Genomic DNA, 21,496 nt, shown 5'->3' with positions numbered 1-21,496 from the left:
ATTAAATTTCACCTTGCTTGGAAAACAGCTCTTCTGAGTTTTACTGATAGTACATCTACAGACAAAATACACCTATTATACAAACATCTGTAATTACCTGACAAGGAAATAAGTCAGATTTTCGGGTAGAACAGTGATATTTGCTACATAGCTAATTTTCTTCATCTTGGATAAATAAAGCCCACGTTTGGCATTTGGACATTACAGTAAATCACTGAAATAATTTCGAAAACTCTACTTGCCTGGTCCCAAGTTTGGTTTTTAATGGATTTGTCAAACAAAATTCTATTCTCACCATTTGGCCTCAACTTTATCTGTAAATGAGGTAAACAGGAAGGAAAGATGAATGATTTCTAAGGGCTCAGGAAGAAGTCTTCTCTGCTGCTGTGTGTGTGCCTGTTGCAGCCAGGAGCATATGTTCCTCTCCCACAGATTGCCCAGATCTGACCCCCCAGCCCTAACCTCAACCCTCTATAGATTCACCTATAAAGCTCAGGAAAAAGGAACTCATGTCTCCCCTGTTAATTCTCTATGGAAGGTCTCCCAAGATGCAACCCACAATCAAAAGTATAAAAATCAAATGAAATCAACAAATATTTACAGAGTACATGGTTTATACAAGGTTCTAAGTACTGCGAGGGATATTGTGGTAGGTGGTATGTTTCCCTTTCTGTACAAACGAACCACTTCATTAAGTAATGAGAGAAGAATTAAACAGTAATATCAGGCTACAAAAATAATACCACAAAAGTAAAAATAATAAATGAAGGGAATTGTACATGTTAAGCAATGGAAGAAGCTAGGGATTTTAATCAGGTTATGGTTTCTGTTTACAAAAGTCAAGTCAGAACTACTGGTGATTTGAATCATAGGTTTGTAGTTAAGTGAAAAACAATAAAACAAACAAAAACAAAAACAAAACTCCTAGGAAAGATGGGAAAGCAGGAATATCCTAAGCTTACCTCTTCCCAGGGATACAACTAAATAGCACTCACATCAGCATAAATAACCCAGAAAATGACCCAAAGACAGGCAGAACAAACTCTACAACTAAATGTAGAGAAGAAGCCATGTGGAAGAGAGTAGGTAGGGCAGAGGCATGGTCAGGAACTAAATCGACCCACTGGAGGGTCTAGAGGAGGGAGGGACACTGTGGTATGAAGAGGAGAGGAAAAACAAACTCACACCAGGGAGTCTGAATGGGGAAGATGAATCCCCATAACATTTGGCTTTGAAACCAGACGTGGTGAATTCCTGGAATTTTATTTTAATTTTTTTATTTTTTTTAGAAAGATAGGATTAGTTCATTTATTTATTTTTTATTATGTTCAGTTGTATATCACATATATGTATAGCACATCATTAGTTTTTTTATATAGTGTTCAATGATTCATTAGTTGCGTATAACAGCCAAAGCTCATCACAACACGTACCCTCTTTAATACCCATCACACAGTTACCCTATCTCTCTATGCCCCTCTCCTCTGAAACTCTCAGTTTGTTTCTCAGGGTCCATAGTCTCTCATGGTTCATCTCTCTCTCTAATCTCTCCCCCTTCAGTTTTTCCTCCCTTCCCCTATGGTCCTCCATGCTATTGCTTATGTTCTATATATGAGTGAATCCATATGATAATTTTAAAAATCAGAAGATTGATGTGACAGCCTGAAGGAGGAGAGGAAACTGAATTCTGGTCTTAAAGAGATGGCACAAGAAACAGCCCCAGGGAGAAACAGCATAGAAGTACCAGTTGGAAAACACCCGAGGCATATGGGAGGGGGTTTGATTGCTAATATCAGAGCATATGCTGGAGGGGTAGGGATCATTAGAGGACTTCTCCAGGAACAGAATTGCTGGCAAACACCACATCCCTCTTCACCACCACCACCACCCCAGCATAAACACAGAGAAACCTGCAGGAACTAGCAGTATGCCATCACTCACTACTTAATTTGCTAAGAGTATGTCCTGCTCCCAAGTTCTCCTGTGGACATGACCCCTCCATCCAGGCTTCAGTTCCAGGTCTCCTACCATAGCAGGCCCACAAAAGCCTTGCTAACACTGCATGTCCCACCACCATTCACTTTTGTGGACCTGCACCCTCCAAATGGCCTGCCTCAGTTTCCAGAACTTCACGTCTCCTCCCACCAGTGTACACCTTGCTGGCACCATATGCCCCACCCCCAAGTTCTCTTGCAGTTCAGTGTCATTGCATCTCTGGCAAATATGTGGCCTGACTCAACTTAAGACCAAGGTAGCCCCAGACTGGCCCACTGACAACACAGAGACCTAAGTCTGCCCACAATGGGCAAAGAGAGCCAATGAAGACAACTGGACTGAAGGCAAAAGTGGCTCAGTCACTATACCAGGGTGCATGCAACACACATAGGAAACACCACTGAATCACCAGGTTTTGGTGAACCGGGGACACTACAGGGCAGGGCACTACAAAATGTCCTCTTCATAAGGCTACTACCTTCAGAAGCAGGAGACATAGCTGACTTTCCTAACATATAGGAGACATGGAGAGTTAGACAAAATGCGGAGACAGAGGAATATGTCCCAAATGAAAGAACAGACAAAATCACAGCAAGAGAGAGAAACAAAATAGAGGAAGCAATATGCCTAATAGAGAATTTAAAGTAATGGGCATAAAGATACTCAATGGACTTGAGAAAAGAATAGAGGACCTCAGCAACACTCTTAACAAAGAAAACAGGAAAGGAACCAGTTAGAGATGAGGAACTCAATAACTGAAATTAAAAATACATTAGATGAAATAAATAATAGACTCACTAAAGGAAGCAGAAAAATGGATTGGTGACTTGGAGAACAGGACTGGAAAGCTATCTAGCTGAACTGGAGAGAGAGAAAAATAGTAATTTTTATATATTTGCAAATGACATATCTGATAAAGGGTTAATATCCAAAATATATAAAGAACTTATGCAACTGAACACACACACTTAAATCCAGTTAAAAATGGGCAAAAGCCATGAATGGGAATTTCTCCAAAGAAGACATACAGATGGCCAATGGACACATCATAAGATGCTCAACATCACTATTCATTGGGGAAATGCAAATCAAAACCACCATGAGTTACCACCTCATACCTGTCAGAATGGCTACAACCAAAACCACAAGCAGCAGCAAGGGTGGGCAAGGATGTGGAGTAAAAGGAATCCTTGCACACTATTGGTGGGCATGAGAACTGGTACAGTCACTATGGAAAACTCTATGGAGGTTCCTCAAAAAATTAAAAGTAGAACTACATATATCTTTTTCAATTAGTGTTTTCATATTCTTTGGGCAAATACCCAATAGAAATACCTCTGTTTATTGGGGCATTATTTACAATAGCCTAATTATTGAAGCCACACAAGTGTTCACCAATAGGTGAATGGATAAAGAAGAAAAAAAATATGTGTTTATAACACCCATTGCACACAAATATATATACAATGGAATATTAATCAACCATAGGAAAGAATGAAATCTTGCCATTTGCAACAACATGGATGGATCTAGAGAGTATAATGTTAAGTGAAGTAAGTCAGAGAGTGACAAACACCATATGATTTCACTCACATGTGGATCTCATGAAACAAAACAAAGACTAAAAAAAGACTCTTAACTATAGAGAATAAACTGATGGTTACCAGAGGGAAGTAACTGGGGGGAGTGCATGAAACAGATGAAAAGGATTAACAGCACACTTATGATGAGCACTGAGAAATGTACAGAATTGTTGAATCAATATATTGTACACTTGAAACAAATGTATCACATTATGTTATGTATACTGGAATTTAAAAAAAGAAAACCCCCACTGTAATAATCATATATGCTAGAAGCCATACAATGAAAGAAGTCTTCACATTTATGTCATTTAATCTTCACAATTTCCCTATGAAGTAGATATAATTATTACTCTCATTATATGGATAATGAAAAAAAGCTTGAAACGATGTCATACTTCTTCAAGGCAACAGATCTAGGCCTTAAGGTGTACAATTGGGAATCATATCTAGACATTCTGACTCAAGTTTTATATTCTCAACCTTGATAGCTCTCTTGTGGGCACATAAGGTTTAGACTGAGACAGATGGGGTTACAGCCCCCACCTGTTATGTGAGCTTAGGCAAAGTCCTAGTTTGTGAAATAGGACAGAAAAATAATACATGTTTTTTTTTTAAAAAAAAAAAACATGTTTTATTTACATGGGTATCAGTTGTTTTGGTCTGCCTGGCATCTTCTCTTCTCATAAACAATTCATATTTTTTTTTATGGGAAGCAGAACAATTCTCAAATAAGACACGCACATATGACCATGTTCTGGCCAAAAAAGCTCCTAATTTCTCAGTCACAGCTTGGGTTCAGGAATGACCCAATACACAAGACAAACCAATAGGTGACTATATGAGACTTGGGATAGAACTATGAAGAAAGAAGCCATAACTTTAAAATTTCAGGATGAATGATTGGGACTGCTTGGACAGAGACCATATGGAGAAAGACTGCCTAAAAATGAAGCCAGCACAGAGAAAGGCAAGAAAAGATGAGAGGCAAGAAAGGCAAGAAAAGAAAAGAGAGAGCAACCAAGCCCTGGGATGGTCATGCCTAAAGATAAGGATCTACTGAAATTTTTATGTATATGAATCAACAACACTCCTTCCCCATTTTGCTCAATCATATATTAGTTTGGTGTCTGTCACTTATGACCAAAGTGTTTAAATCTAGTAAATCACTTTGCAGAGCCAATGCACGTGAAGAACTCTATTTAATACCTGGAATTAGTATGCACTCAGCAAATGTTGGCTATTTCTCTTGTTGCTTTACTTACTACTGTTGTCAAGTTTCCCCAGAATTATGGATCATGAATGAAAACCAGGGTTTAGAAAGAAGAAATTACTATGGTTTAGTTTCTTTATACTAGGCATACTCAAAGAACAGAGGGACAAATTTTAAGGAGTCATAAGTATTAAGAAACACCAAAAATCAGCTTTTCTTGCTTCCTATCCAATGGCCCCATTTCTAATTGGCCTCACTGTGTCTCCAAAGGAGCCAGAAGCAATTATTACATGTGCCCACTTTGTAGTCAAAATGTTCATATATCCAAATGTTTATCCAGATAGAAATAACATTTTATATGAACTAAGGCCACTTTTATTTGCTACTACTATAGTGTCAGTGATAACTTTTGTACAGAGCTCTAAACATAGGGCCTTGCAAAAAGCAATGCAATCTGCTTCTGAAAACTTTCATCCATGTCACCCAGAAGTCTAAGGTCAATAATTAGGTTTCTGGTAATAACTGAGTTACTTAAGATTTATTATGGTTGCCATATACCCATTCCATCAAGTTGACAGAAAAGGAGCTCTCTTCTGCTTCCTTCTCTGAACAGGCCTTATAATGTGAGAACCAAGAATGGTTCCACAGGAACTGTTGTGAACCACTGCGTCAATCACACAAACATTAAAACATGGCTTTGTTACTCATTACTATACAAAGTATTCTCTTGCTCTGTTGAAAATACTTGCAAATAATCGTGATCAAATGGGAGTTTTGTTCTTTTTTAATATAGCATTTGGGGAGAGAAAAAAAAGCACAGAAAGATATATTCATGAAACAAAGCAAGATTAAAATAGCTGAATCAACTAATTGTCATCAATCATCAATATTAGCATGGGAACCATATACTATAGGTTCCTAAACCCAAGAGGCTGACTCACATGCTGACAGAGCAGTTGGCAAATGGATATACAATGATAGTGAAAAAGGGACAAGAATCTGACCTGACCTGCCTAAGCAAAGAAAATTCTCCTCTGACTTCAAATGCCATTCTTTCTTCCATGTCCTCTATTGCCGAGATAATAAGCACTGCCTGGCATGGAGTCTGAAAAGATTTTCACCTTACCTCTGACTTATCTTTCTGGTTTCAGTCAAGCCGCTCTTTAACATAGCTAGTTTGTGTGGGTTTGTGTTAAAGAATGGTATGTAAGAATAATGCAGATATTTGCCAGAAAGAAACTAAGTAGACTCCCGGTCAAGTATCAATAGCTCTAAAGGTTCCTGTGTGACAGAGACTGGTGAAGGAATGTATTACAGCCTCTTAAATTCAAGCCAACAAAGACCCAGACCATTACTACAGACCAGAGCTCTTCAACTATGGTTTCTCTGTAGGAAAAAGTGGTAGGCAGTAGAAGGGTGGGGCTTTCTGACAGCTTTCTAAAGACATGGCTCTGAAAAGTTAGAGCTTTCCAGTGAGCCACCCATGGAAAATTCTGGGCTTATATGAAGCATCACACTAAGTTATAAGAAAATAAATGAATAAAATATCCAGGCTAGCAATTCCTTCAAAGACTTAGAAATTGAACAGAGAATTACGAGATGGGATACTGCCAATCTTTTGAGGAGTGGCCCTGGGCAAGTTATTTTGTGTGCCATTTTCTTCAATAAAAGGCTGTTCTTACCAGCACTATTATTGATAATAAAAACATCCTAATTATAACTTCTAGGAACAATATTGTGAGAATTAATGTATGTAGAGGAATTTAAGAATGAGGGGTGAAAGGCACAATACTACACTATTACAAAGTGCTTTATCAACCAGAATATTACATAATGTGTAATAATGTACCATGTGCCCATGGAAACATGAAATCATTCATAATTCTTAAGTACTGCCAGATGCATAGCCATAACAAATTTCAACCCTTTTTGAAGAATTCACCCACACACTCACTTCTCCAACCAATATTTCCACTGGCAACTGTCAGAGTTGAGAAATCATAGAATAGACCCTTATTCACATATCTGTGGTAATTACATGTAGTTTGCTTCATATTTGGGTAGGGAACATGTCTTATTCATAATTTTATAACTAGTGACTTGCCCTGTTCTGGTATATATGAATACTGACTAACTGTTTATTGAATGAATGAATGAATAAATGAATGAACAAAGAAATGAACAGATAACAGTCAGACATAGTAAATCAAATAAGTCCTAGTAACAGTACTACATCCACTTAGAAAGAGGCTCTAATGTAAGAAATATTTAGAGTGGAGGTGGTCAAAGACTGGCTCCTTCCCAGCAAGTCTATATGTTATTTCCTAGTATTAGTTCATTTGTCATTTGTCATAACTTTCTGGAATGTATAAGTAATCCTATTACAAAAGATCCTTGCCATTCTCAATGGAGGCATCTGGTTTTACTTAAGGATGCTGAATGATTTCATTTTTCAATGGCTGGGAACATGGTACATTACAACTTATACACAGATTGAATAATTTCTGATATTATAATATACCTGTGGTAGGTAGAAAAAAATCCTCGAACTTTTGAATTAGCTGTAATAACACACATAAATGCAATGGAATGGAAACAACTCTGGATTTGGGATTAGAGGATCTAGCTCTGCCACATACCTGCCCTATGAATTTGGCCTAACAATTTTCTCTGAGGCTCTGTTTTCATCTATAACAACAACTACGCGTAATAAAAAAAAGTCATATACACAGGGTCAAAGAGAAAATTTACTAAGTTAAATAATGTATACAAAATAGTATATAAATTGGAAAATGCTACAAAATGCAGCATGACAGCTAGGTATAAAATGGCAGAGAGATCTATGGTATAAATAAACCCTAAAATCCTTAAGCTGAGGGTCCATAACATTCATCTTATAGTACTTATATATCATATGTGGCTTAAAAAACAAATCAATCAAACCATCAATGTCAGTTGTTGAATTGCAGGCATCTATAAGATACGTGTGTTCAGTTCTCAGAATGGCCTTCCAAGGTCCCTTTTGATAAACTCTCTAATATGTATGATATTCTTCAAAGTGTGGTCTTCCCATAACCAGCATTAGATCTGGCTGGTTTGCTTGTTAAAATGCAGGCCCCCAAAACTCATCCAAAGAGACTGTAATGGAATGGAACCAATAATGGAATGAATTAAGCACCAACTCTTATGGACACTGCTACAGTAGGTTTTAAATTGACTTTTATGGCACAAGCTATGGCACAAGATCAGTTCACTCAGAGAGGGTATATGCTCTTAAGTGATGTATTCTAGATATTCAGCCTTTTTACAATTTATAAACTGCTTTCAAATACATGAAATACAATATTAAAAATGAGAAATGGTTCAAAACCATTATAATACCATAGGAATGAGCGACAATATAATTTAAAAATATAACTCCATAATATATATAAATGTGTATTTAAAAAAAAAATTCATTTGGTTGCTGTCTGTATTTCTCTGTGAGGCTGTGCTCTATATGGTGCTGAAACCTCACTTTGCTCCCTATTGTATCCTGGCACTAAAAAGGGCCTGGAACATAGTAGATGCTCAATAAATATTCACGTAACAGAACAGTAAGTATGCAAGAGTGAAATGCGTATCTCAGAAGAGTTGTTGGCTTAAAATCTGCCCAGTAGTACATAAGGATGGGTTCATGCAAGAGAGCTTTTGGCCTAGGTTCCTTTTATCAAAAAAAAGGAGGAACACAGGACCCCAAAATACAGGCTGTCAGCTGAGGAGATTTCATATATATCCCTAAAGATACTAATTTTTTAACTGAGGTTAAAAATTCAAACTGTAAAGCAATTGTCCTCAATTTCCAGATGCTTTTATTACAAAACTAAACCCAGTTGCATAGCATATAAAAGCTTTCCTAAGGAAGAATGACACTTTACGCTGCACTGAGGGGCCAAAGGGTAAAATAGTTTTGAGATCTGAGGGTGTGTAATGGTAAGGTTCTCCTATAGTTATGAAAGAATGACTATCATGGTATTGTGAAATACAATAAAAAATTGGTCTTCATCCCCATTTCTGGCACAGAGCCCTGGAAACTCTTGGAATTTCCAAAGTGATGAGAGTGATAAACGCTGTCTTTTGTTATGTTAAGGAGATGATTTTTGGACCTTCCATGAGGGAGTGACTGGTTGCCAAGGACCAAACATGTGACTAGAAGTGGAACTTTCAACCTAATCCCTTGACCTCCAGGGAAGGAGAGGAGCTAGAGGTTGAATCCAATTGCCACTGGCCAGTGACTTTGTTAATCATGACTGTATCATAAAGCTTCCATAAAATTTCAAGAGGATTTTATTTTTTTTCAGAGAGCTTCTCCACTTAGGGAACCAGAACATTCCATTTGCCACCAAGCCAGATCCCAAGCTTTAGGAAGACTAAAGCTCCTTTGCTCAGGACCTTGCCCTCTCTACTTCTTCATGTGGCTGTTAATTTGTATCCTTTACCATATCCTTCAGTAAACCGGTAAATGTTAAGTAAATGTTTCCCTGAGTCCTGTGAGCCACTCTAGCAAATTAATCTAAACTAAGGAGGAGGTCATTATCACCTCCAATCAGTAGCCTGTTTGTCAGAAGCACGGATAACAGTCTGGGGCTTGTGACTATCATCTGAAGCGGGGGTGGGGGAAGTCTCGTAAAGCTGAAACTTTAACCTATGGGATCTGATGTTGTCTGATATCTGATGTTATCCCCAAGTAGTGTCATAATTAATTGGAATTCTTGGATAGCTTGCAGGTGTCTGAAAATTGTTTGGTGTTGTGTGTGGACCAAATTCCAAATTGGTCCAGGAATATTAAAAATAAATAAATAAAACATGCGCTGGCTGAGATATTAAGTTCTAGAGCCTGATCTTAACTAGTTCCTACTGCATAGTCACCCTAAGCCCTCCAAACCCTCAAAGATGAGTGAAGGGACTCTAACTAGTTGCAGGCATCAGGACTGGTGTTAAGAAGATGGCAAGAGAATCGTATGACTGTCCCTTGGCTGTGATGCTCTTGCTAATCAAGAACAGAAGTCGGTTGCCAAAAGGTGCTATTTAGCTCTGATCACCCCTAGGGATATATGGGGATGGCTTCGAGAATATGTAAGTAAATAAGGTTAAGTTTGGGGCTTAGATACTGTCAAAATGAAGAGTCATTAAGTAGGTTCAGTGCTCAAGTCCATGATTTTAATCGCCAATTTCCCACAATGGCCACTGTCAACCTTCTCATCTCCTCATAGCCAGGGTCTTGGCTTCTACAAAATATTAATCTTCACCTTATCTGGCTCTGCTCTGCAAAAGACACAAAGAAAGGCTCAGCATATACAATTACAAAATTAATGAATCCCGAATTGGACCCAAGTTAGGACATATGCAATTTCACTATGAGGAGCTTTATTCTTGAGAAGGAATCATGCTTACCAATTCATATACTTTTTTATTCTTTCATTCAAAAAATATTTTAATGCTTCAAAGAACTTACAGTCTAATGATAAAAAGTATGTCTCAATAATTGTGCATTAAGTGAATGAATACAGAATGAATGCACTTGTGATTAAAATGGTTATAATTCTTCAATGAATGAACCATATAAATCTGACAAAGAAAATATAATTTTCCTTATTATTAGTTGATATGGGGGAGGCTGATAAATGCAGAAGTCTTTTTTTTTTTTTAAGTGTCATTCTTTTTTTTTTTTTTTTTTTTTAAGATTTCATTTATTTGACACAGAGAGAGAGAGCACAAGTAGGCAGAGTGACAGGAAGAGGGACAGGGAGCCCAATGTGGGACTTGACCCGAGCCAAAGGAAGCTGCTCAACCAATTGAACCACCCAGGTTCCCCAATGCACAAAAGTCTTAAACTCTGCTCTTGATGTTGAATTAACAAGTGTCAATACCAAAACACACAACCTGAACCATGCAGATACTTATAAGATTTAATAAAATCCTGATCTTTCAGACAGCATGAAATAGAAATCTGTCAATAATGGAAATGAAAATATTCTATAAAATAGCTTCTGGTAAAGGCATAGTGGAAAAGGTAAAATAGGTGTTCAGTAAGTGTTTGATGAAAGAATAAATCCTTGGAAAAATCCTTTTTAGAGGCATATAAATAGAAATACTAAGAATGAACCAAAGAGTGTGAAAACTAGAATTGATGTTTGTACATAAATAGAACAAGCAGCAAATTCCAGAGGATAAATATCTAGAGACACATCTCCCAATGTTTATCAGAAGAACAGAGTAGAAAAAATGGGGCCCTTTATGCAGAAATTAGTTAACACATTATTGAAATAAACACGTTATGAAATAAAATGTATCAGTGGTTAAAAGTTCACCGTCACTCTTAAAAATGTTTCAAGAGACACAAGAAGGAAAATATGACTCCTATTGGTAAGTGAGTGATGGGGAAAAAGGTGAAGAATAAGTAATTATCCAAACTGACACACAGTTGAACCAACAAGGAGACAAACACAGATGGTCAGAGATTCCATTTAACCTTTCACCTAAAAGTTGCCATCTTCCTACGAGAACTCGACCAGTGGTTCAATTCTGATTCAGAAGGAAAAGAGTCACCTTCTGAGTCATAACATCACCCTCGTTTTCCTTTCAGTCCTCTGTTCCTAGCCTACCAAATCCCAACCCATTTTAATACATCTAAAGGTGGCCTGGCCAGCAGCAGAATTTAATGCTTCCATAAATGAACTCTAATTGACATGAAAGATGACTCATTCACAGAAAAACTTGTATGGCTGCCATTTGGTCAGTTTGGGGTTTGTTTTTAAAATGAACGCCAGTTGAGGCCGAGCAGAAGCCAGGGTGTGTTTTTATTTTATGTCTCAAATAAAAATAAAGAGCTGGGTATGAATAATCAAAGTGGCAGGCGTCTCCCTAGATACTTCTAAACCTTCCAAAAGCAGTCCTAGGCTCAGCAAAATGTAATAGAGTCAAAACAACCATGGACAGCATTAGTACCAAGGGTTTGCCCCAGAAAAAGAACATAATTACTGTACAGATTCTCCTGCAGCCCCAAACTCCAGTGCCTTTCAATAGTATATTAAGTTAAAAATACCTGTTCTGGAGAGTAGAGATCCTAAAAAGACTATTCCTGGAAGCTAGAAGGATATCACGAAAAAGGAAGACAGATATTATTATCTAGTATAATTCTTACAACAAGCAGGGACTCCTGTGATTAGTCAACTATACTCTGCCACTCCCTGTTAAATAGTAGAAGACATATGGCCAATTCCTTGTTATTCGGAGTCTAATGATCAGTTTTATGGATCACACATATTCTTCATCACCCTCTCTACCACTTACATATTCTGTGGGTAGTTGACAATAGGTACGCAATGAGGAAAGAAAGAATTGTGGAGGAGAGCAGGTTGTTGAAAAGCAAGAAGGTGAAACTGAAAGTGAAAATGAATAAGCACGGATTAATTCTTGGAAAAGAACTTTAATAATGATTGGGAAATTAAATGAAATGGGACTTCTGCAAAACTTATGGATTTTAGTCAACAGTGTAAGAGAGATGAGAGGCGATATGACAAGTGTGCAATGTGATAGTGGGAAATGCTTGGGATATTGTTCCAAGAATTTGGGGTACTGAGTTAAAAGAAATCTGAAACTTTGGGTTCTAATACAAATAAAAAGCAGGGTAAAGCAGGGTAAAAAATATACTCCTACATCATGATGCACTTGGAAGTAATTAGCCTTCCAGTATACATCATGATAATAAAAAGATATTTGGGAAAGCTTGTGATGGAAAAGAACCTTCAGTGGTGTACGGTCTGAGTCAAGTTAAATGGTCACTTCCCAGCTGCAGAGGGAGGTTATTTGTTTTTCAGATCTGCGATTGCTGATTTTTCTCATGCTCTCAGCAAAAGATCTCTTACAGTGTCTTTACTTCAAGAAAGGCCAAAGCTTTTTATATACATGAGCACATTCACCCCCCGTTTATTTCTGAGATGGACAGGTATTGTTACCCTCCCTATAAACACAGGGCAAAAAGATGAAAAGGGCCGGATGAGAGGGTCCTAGGAGTGCCCTGTACTAGTCTAATGAGGCACATCTCATCCTCTCAGAGTTGGAGCCTCAGGAATAGGAACACATTTTAATATAGCCCAAAGCAGTTCAGACGGCCCTAGAAGCTCAGTAGGAGTTTAAAAGGGAAGGAAGGAAGGAGAAGGAGAGGTGGAGGGAGGAAAGGAAGGAGGTAAGGAAATGGAAGGAAGGAAGGAGAACGGGAAAGAGGAAAGAAGGAGGAAGAAAGGGGCACCTGGGTGGCTCAGTGGGTTAAGCCGCTGCCTTCGGCTCAGGTCACGATCTCAGGGTCCTGGGATCGAGTCCCACATCGGGCTCTCTGCTTGGCGGGGAGCCTGCTTCCCTTCCTCTCTCTCTCTGCCTGCCTCTCTGTCTACTTGTGATCTCTCTCGGTCAAATAAATAAATAAAAATCTTTAAATTAAAAAAAAAAGAAGGAGGAGGAAGAAAGGAGGAGGAGGAAGGAAGGAAGGAAAAGAAAAGGAAGAGAAAAAAAAAAGTTGAACACTGAGCTCAACAATTCAGAAAGATCTTTGGCCCAGCTTGCTTCCACAATGAGAAAATATTTAGCATTGTCAAATGCTATTCCAGACTTAGAGTCTTAAAAAAAAAAAAAAAATCAAGTCTTCCTGGAGACAAGGGAACCAACTAAAAATTTACTTATCAAATGTTTTTAATCTGATTATTTAAATCAGAGTATGAAAACTGAAGTCATTCTTTCTACTCAGGAGATCGGCCTTAGAAATAGAAGTACTTGTTGGTCTTGCACCTCAAGTTCACGTCCTTACACACTCATGTCCAAGTCCACCATCACCCTGGCTCTGCCAGGATAGTAAAAGTAATGACCTCTTTTTATTGTACGTAAAGTTAAAGGTTGAATAATCTTATAGCACCTATGTTATTAAAATGGAATTTTATGTAGTTTGAAAGCTACAGGGTTACAAAAATGACTGAGCAGAACAGACTTCAGCACTGCGAGTGGAAACCCAGAATGGGGAAGGATCTGCTGAGCCAAGAGAGCAGTGATTCTGCTGGGACAGATCAGAGTATCTGCAGAGGGAAAATCCCCTAGCTGGGGACCACAGCAGGATCCCATCCATCATATCACATGTTAGTTCAGAGAACTGAGACTCTTGAAGCATTTTTGGCAGCAGGGAGAACTTCGAGCATCCCAATGCTTTTACAAGGCTGGATTTTTCTTTTCTCCCCCATGTGCTTCCAGATTTCATAACAGGAGAAACATAGGAGCAAAAGTTAAAATGCTTTAATGGTCCCATAGGCTATTTAAATAAACACTGTGATTGCGATTTAGACAATCTGGAGTCCATTCAGTATTAAATCCCCACCCTAAACTACAGCTACTACACAAATAGGGAATTCGTGCTATACTCCACATGGCCATTTACTACTGCAAGGATTGCCCCTCCACGATCACGGGGCGGAGCTAGCCAGGCCCAAGATGACACCAGTTAAATCTGTCAACAACCAGAGAGAAAGCTCCACTGAGCAAACACACTGATCCCTCTCACACAGCCCGCCTTTGTCCTGACTTCGCTACAACTCCACTAATCTCCTACTATCTTCAGCAGTGCAAGCAGAAACTTCTCTTGCAACCAGCTGTAACAAAAGATGCCTTTATTTATTTTCACACACTGTATGTATATATTTACGCTGTCCCTTCCGCTCCTGCCCCCGCCATTTCCACCCCTTCCTACAGACCCAATCCTAAATAAAGCTTGATTGAAGTAAATCGTAAGTGGTTCTTCATCTCAGAGAAATCCATGAAGAAAGTGGCAATAGGACTGATCAGGTTCCTTTTGACCAGGCCCTTGTAAAAATAATATCCCATAACGTATGGCTTTGTGTGCACCAGGGCAAAGAGTAGATTCAAGAACGAGGCAGGCAATAAATATCCTAAAATACGGTGTGCCAAATTGAAACAATTGGGTGGTGAAATATGTCAAACCACTGAGTGTTCCTCCAACTGCTCTCAGACATCAGAGGCTCCTGGGATCATGGTGCCCTTTTTCATTTTTATGTACTGTTGAAAAAATACTGGATTGGAGTAATGTTGTAGTTATGGCATTTGAAAATTATTATTAGTATTATTATTAATTGATATTTCTTCTGGTTATAGTATTTATGATTAGGGAAGAAAAACATTTTTTTTAGGCAAAATTTGTTCACAAAAAGGAAAAATCTTAATTCTACAGCTCTAAGAATTTTTTGACCCACGTATCCATCTATATAATCACTCCCTGATTAAGATAGGGCATATTTCTGTCACCCCAAATGGTTTATTCGTGCCCTTTTCCAGATGATTCTGTACCAGAGGTGACCTGCATAGATGAATTTTCCCTAGAACAAAACTAGGTTAGTTTGCCTAATCACTGTAGGTTAGTTTTTTCCAGAAACAAAACTTTTTAAGCCTCAGATGTCAAACATTATGCTGCACATTTTCTGTGCATTACCTCACTTTAAACCCATTTAATTCTATAGTACAAGAAGAGACAGGCATTTCTTTTTCAAGTTTCTAATAGAGAGGATAAGTAACTTGTTCAATATAAAATTGCATCTGAATATCTGAATTTATTATACTCAAATAATCAGCTAGGCTATAATATACTATATAGACCATTAAATACAATCCCCAATTAATGGTTTAAAAATCAAATGCATTGCATAATAACAGTGTTAATAACAGTATTAATCCCATCTTCTCTGGCAGGCACTGAGCGAAAGGCTTGATTGCACTGCCTCATTTAAACCTTATAGCAACACTGTTAGGCAAATGTTGCCATCTCCATTTTGCAAATGTAGCAAAAAGGTGAAAATATTTGCCCATGTTTAAATAATAAGTGGATTCAAATGTTGTACTTTCTGGCTCATCATTGTTGGTTCATAATAACTGCTCAATAAATATGTGCTGAAACACTGAATTAAACGATGAATTAAAATGCTTGAGGGAAAGTAGGCTATGTTTTTGAAAATGTTAAGCAAAGTTGTTCATCATTATCTGATGACATTGACAGGAAAAAAATTATAGAAATTGAAAGTTAGAGAATCTTAGATATTACTTGGTCTCTTCCCTTCATTTTGGAGATGAGTAAACTGAAGCACAAAATAGCATATAGTCACATAATGTTGATTGTCATTGAAAATCAGGTTTCCTGAGCCCTGTTCCAGTATTAGCTTTGTTCTATTTCTATGGTTCTGAATCAAACATACAGCATGGGTTCCGAATAAGTTTATAATTGAATTTGTTAAGTTTATCAACACTTCAAAATAGTTGTGACAATTATTCTGTAATGTGTTACGAGGAGAATTGGAAAAATAAGGCAACATAGAACAAGGTTCCTTTCCTCGAGATGCTTAAATACTTCATTGTCACAAGAAGAATTAACCTTATGAGACAGTAAATATTACTAAATGTGTGCTCCTGGAAAAAAAGAAACAACAACAACAACAACAAAAAAAAAAAAAAAACCACCAGATAGCCCTATAAAAGACTACATGATAAAGTAGACCATTAAACAGAATCAAGCACCACAATTTATGGAACAGGTAATACCTACAGTGAAAGTCAGGAAAGGATGAGATCAGTGTTGGAAGCAAATACCAAGGAATTTAAGACTGGTGTAGAAGTTATCACAGGCTCACGAGTTTGAGAAGAGAAATCATCCAATGCAGACCCCTCATCTTATACAAGAGGAAGTGTGTTCAGGGAGATGACAGTCTTTGCCCATGGCCATGAATCTGTGACCACAGCCACTCATTTCCAGTCTAGGATTCTGCCCATGAGCACCATTTAACCAACTTCTCCATGATCTATTTAGAGGGAAAACTTTCTCTGCCTCCAACACAATAAAATAAGTTCAACATTAATGAGTGTCTCATAAGCCTTGAAAGATACCTATAAAAATATTACTTAGCAGTATATTGACCCGATTGCTCCAATTTTGAATGTATTGCAACTGGATTTTGGCATTTAGTACATACTAATTTCTTAAAGATAACTAAAGGAACAAGGTAAGTCACAGAGAATCCATCTTCCAACTCATTCACTATCCTAAAACATATAGCTAAAAGAAGATTAAAAATGGAAAATACATTTTTACAAAACTGCTTTTTTCTGGAATCTTATGATGGAATATACTTTTGTTCCCCATTTGAAATTGTCAATGGTGCACAAATGATTTCATCCTGTGAACCCATGAGGAATGCAACCACATGCAAACCTTCCAGCTGTTGTTCATCAAGAATTATAATATTTATTCTGGAAGAAGCAAACAACAGATGCATTTGGAGAATGTGAGTTCACCTGGTTCCTATAGCATATGAGCTCAAATTCAATTTGCTAGTCAATAAACATCTTGTAAAAGAGCAACAACCTCCAAAAAATCTAAAAATAAATAAAAAATTAAAAAGTACCAGGTTCTGCAAATTTAAATTTTAGAGTCCATGTACAATCTTGATTTTAATCCTTATCTTCCATACCACTCCCATTTACACTGTATTTTATTCAGTAACTGTTGGTGATATTTTCCTGGGAACATGTTTTTTCTATCCATTTCAATAGCCTATCATGCTTCTTTCTTTAAAAATGGCATCTTTATTTTCTGGGACAATAACTTACAGTTGGTGTGAAGATGACATGAAATGTATTTTCAGCTTTCTTTCCTGATTTACAGCCATTTTCAATAAAACTGCCAACCAGGCATGAGAATCCATGAAAACACTTCAGGGTCCCTGAAGGACCATCTATCACTTTCAAATGAACATTTGTATTAGAAACCAGAATTTTTCAATAGTGATTCAAATTTAGACCTTTTACCTAGCAAGTACTCCAATTACACACTTCTGATACCTTCTAAAAGGAAAATAAATAATAAAAAAAAAAACAATGATTTTAAACAGTTGTACAAAACCAGGTAAAAAGAATAGACAATTTTTATTTATTATTAATTGCTTCTCCACTCTTTTTCCCAGTTTTTGGCTATCTGATAGGTAATATACTAAAGAATAAACAAGCATAGAGAATAAGTGAAATGTCTATCAGATGATTTCTTGATAAACTTCTGATAAAATTTTAGTGATCTCATAAGTTATCTTTTTTGGATGATATATAAATTTCATTTTTTAAAACTAATCGGTCCCTTTTGCCATATCTTTTAAAGAATGAGCCAATTAAAAATGCCATTAGCATGGAAAATTAAAAGCAACCTTAAGTCTTAAATCTGTGAGACTTAAATTTAGTTTATTGGAAATTAAACTCAGAATATCTGACATTGAATAACTGATAATTCACAGTCAAAATATGTTCATCTTTGTTTCTATCAATGTTCAATATACAGATTATTCAAGTAGATTCTATTCCATCAATATTTACGGAATACAGAAAACCTTTCTAGAATTCAGGGTCTAAGAAGAAGGGTGTGGACAAGGGAGAATTGGTAACAGCGTGGGATGGAGCAATGAGAACCTAAACCAGGGTGATGGACTGTTTCATCCTGCCAAATTCTCAGTGTAGACTATGCACCTTTCAAAAACAAACAAACAAACAAACAAACAAACGAAGAAACTTAGGCAGAGGAAAACAGGGTGGAGCCTGAACTTGGAGAGCCAGATTACCTGGCTTGAAGCTTGGATCTGCTACTCAACAATAGGCAAGTAACACAACTTTTCTGTAAATTGGTTTCTTCATCCAGTAGTATAGAGTTCGCTAAGTATAAAATAAGTTAATATACATAAAACACTTAATACTGTGCCTCATGGAGAGTAAGTATGACCTATATACATGCTTGCTTTATCTTTTTTTTTTTTTAATGAAGTATAGTTGACACACAATGTTACAGTAGTGTCAGGTATACAACGTAGAATGATTTGACAAATCTATATGACAATTCTGTATGTTCACCATTAAGTGTACTCACCACCTGTCACCATACAATGCTAACAATGCCATTAACTATAATCCCTTATGCTGTACCTTTCATCACCGTGACTTATTCACTCCATAACTGGAAATCTGTACCTCCCACTCCTCTTTACCCATTTTGCCCATTCCCCACCCCCACTCCACTCTGACCGTCTATATGAATAATCTGTCTTTTTGTTTAATAGTACTATGGACCTGGTTTCTCTTCCTTCTTAAAGAAGATAACTCTTGGAGGCTAGAGACTATGTCTTACATTTTTATGTTGTCACCAATCTCTAACACAGTCTTATTGTCTAGGAGCTATTTATATGGTATATTGGCATATAAATGACAGTAGTAATGGAAGAACAAGGGTAGAAAAATTGTCTAAACACTTAGGAAAGATGAGTTCAACCTAAAGGGGGGTAGGGATGAGGAAAAAAAAGAAAAGAAAGGAAGAAAGAAATTACCAACTTTCAAGTGGAAGCATTCTAGAACAGAAAAATAGTAGGATAAGTTAACTTGACAGTCAGAATTTCTTCTAATTGAGAAAGAGACAAAGCTGGGCTTGGATATTCTTCTGGATTATATAGTCTTTTATGTATATGTTGTTCCTACATATATACTTATTCCTGCAATAAAAATATTTTTCCTACCCTCAGGAAGACCAACCTGACGGTACATTGCTGTCAAAAAGATGCACTACGAAAATGAATGGAAAGATCTCTAAGAAGATGACATTTTAAGGTCTAAGTCGTAAGGAAAATCCATAGCTTCTTGGAAACGGGAGTCAAATTATTTGCTAAACAATTTGCTAAGCTATACTAGCTATCTATTTGTTCCAAGAGAATTTCTCCCATAGAACTTGAAGTTATCTGGTAGAGTGCATATCCTGACAATATTAACAAACAGTAGAACTCGTTACATTATATTGATATTTTTATCATTATCGCAGATTACGTAAAGTGAAAGCTTGTTTTAATTAGAAAGATGAAAAATTTGAAAACACCTGAATGGTCCAAGCCAAGCTTGGAGGAATGATGAAAACATTTGGTCAAACATAAAATGATAAGATTTTGACAGAGATTTTATAAGACTTCACTTGATGCACATTTTTGTGTCATTAATTTTAATAGGACATTTTAAAACTAACTGAATGAAAAAAAAAGTTTCTATGTAGACAAAGAACAGAGTAAGTTCAACGGAACCACACTAATTCCTCTCTCTCTCTTTTTTTTTTTTTTTTTTTTTTTGGTTTTCAAATTCACTTTTCACCTCTAAATTCACAGATATATCCAAATAGGGATATAGATGTGTTTGACTTAGCATCAGGCCACACACAGGTATCAGATGAATTTATTTCCTCCTCTTCTAACACTTTAGCAATGTCCATGATTTTTAAATCCTGCACTGCCACTAGGTCACAAATGATACCAAATTTAACAGATCAAATCAAACTTGTTTACTTAGATGCCAATTCTATAGAAGGATAGTAAAGGATCTCACAATTTTAAATCAGGGAGGGAAAAAAAAAAAAAAGCTACCACCTGCATCGGATAGCTACTAGCAGTGATTATAAAATGAACTACATTAAATATGGTTAAGCATTGCTGTACATTTTAGTACCTATTTGATTAATGACAAAAGCAATGACAGACAGTTGCAATATGGAATCTAATGTTTATACCCAAACAGTACATCAGTCATAGAGCCCGCATTTACCTTACTCCCACACAAACCTGGTGTCAGGCTCATGTTTATTTCTACACAAAAAAATAAAGAACGAAATAAAGAAAAAAAAGGCTCAATATCCAATTTGAGGAGTCCTACTTTTTTTTTTTCACATGAACAAAACTTGTACATGTGAAAGAAAATCCCAAAGCCTTTCAAACAACATTTTTGAATTTGCTTTCAACATTTCTGAAGCACTTATCACACCTCTCTCAAAACTTCTATGCCCTACTCAGAAATCTTAACTATGACTACTGCATGATATGGGCAATTTGGTTTTTGCTCTTTATATTGTTTTGCTTTTTTTTTTTTTTTAAATTCTCCAAACATTAAATGTGCTACCTTTGTGTTGATAGAGAATTAAGAAACAGGGACCACAGGTTTTCCTTTTTATACCATGTAAGATTTAAATGGAAAATAAATAATACAGTTGTTGAACTATTCTTTCAACAAACAAGCATGTCAGTTAAGCAAGCCATCCTTTCACATCAGAGGGCTATGATCTAGGGGAAATGTGCAGAAGGGATGGAAAAAAAGATTTAATTTGAAAAGTGGTCACCATAAAGGGGCAGACAGATACAGAGGAGATAGAGCCATAATCCAAAGCAGCCCACCTGACTTTGAGAAACTTTTTTATTATTTTAATTAAGAAAATTATACTTTCAAAGGTATGGCTGAAACCACAATTTAAAAGGGAAAAAATAAGGTTGAAATAAGCAAACCCCAAATTTGAATGTTCCTCAGCTGGAATCAAACTGAAAGAAATCACAGACTCTCATGGCTTGAGTTTTATTTGTTTGTTTGTTTGACTTTTGCTAAACTGTTTAATTCATGAATATTTTTCAAAGGAGCTTGGGAGGCCAAAATAAGATTACACTAATGCACAATGTGGTACAAAGGAAACACTCAGAATGCACAAATGCCTGCACACAAAGGCAAGATGCTGCTTCCTCCCACATACATATCAGATCTATATTCGCAAATCAAAAGAAATAAAATTAGC

Source organism: Mustela nivalis (genome assembly GCF_964662115.1).
Source record: "Mustela nivalis genome assembly, chromosome: 7".
Taxonomy (NCBI): domain Eukaryota; kingdom Metazoa; phylum Chordata; class Mammalia; order Carnivora; family Mustelidae; genus Mustela; species Mustela nivalis.
The sequence above is the reverse complement of the archived record's forward strand: the minus strand, read 5'-3'. Positions refer to the sequence as shown.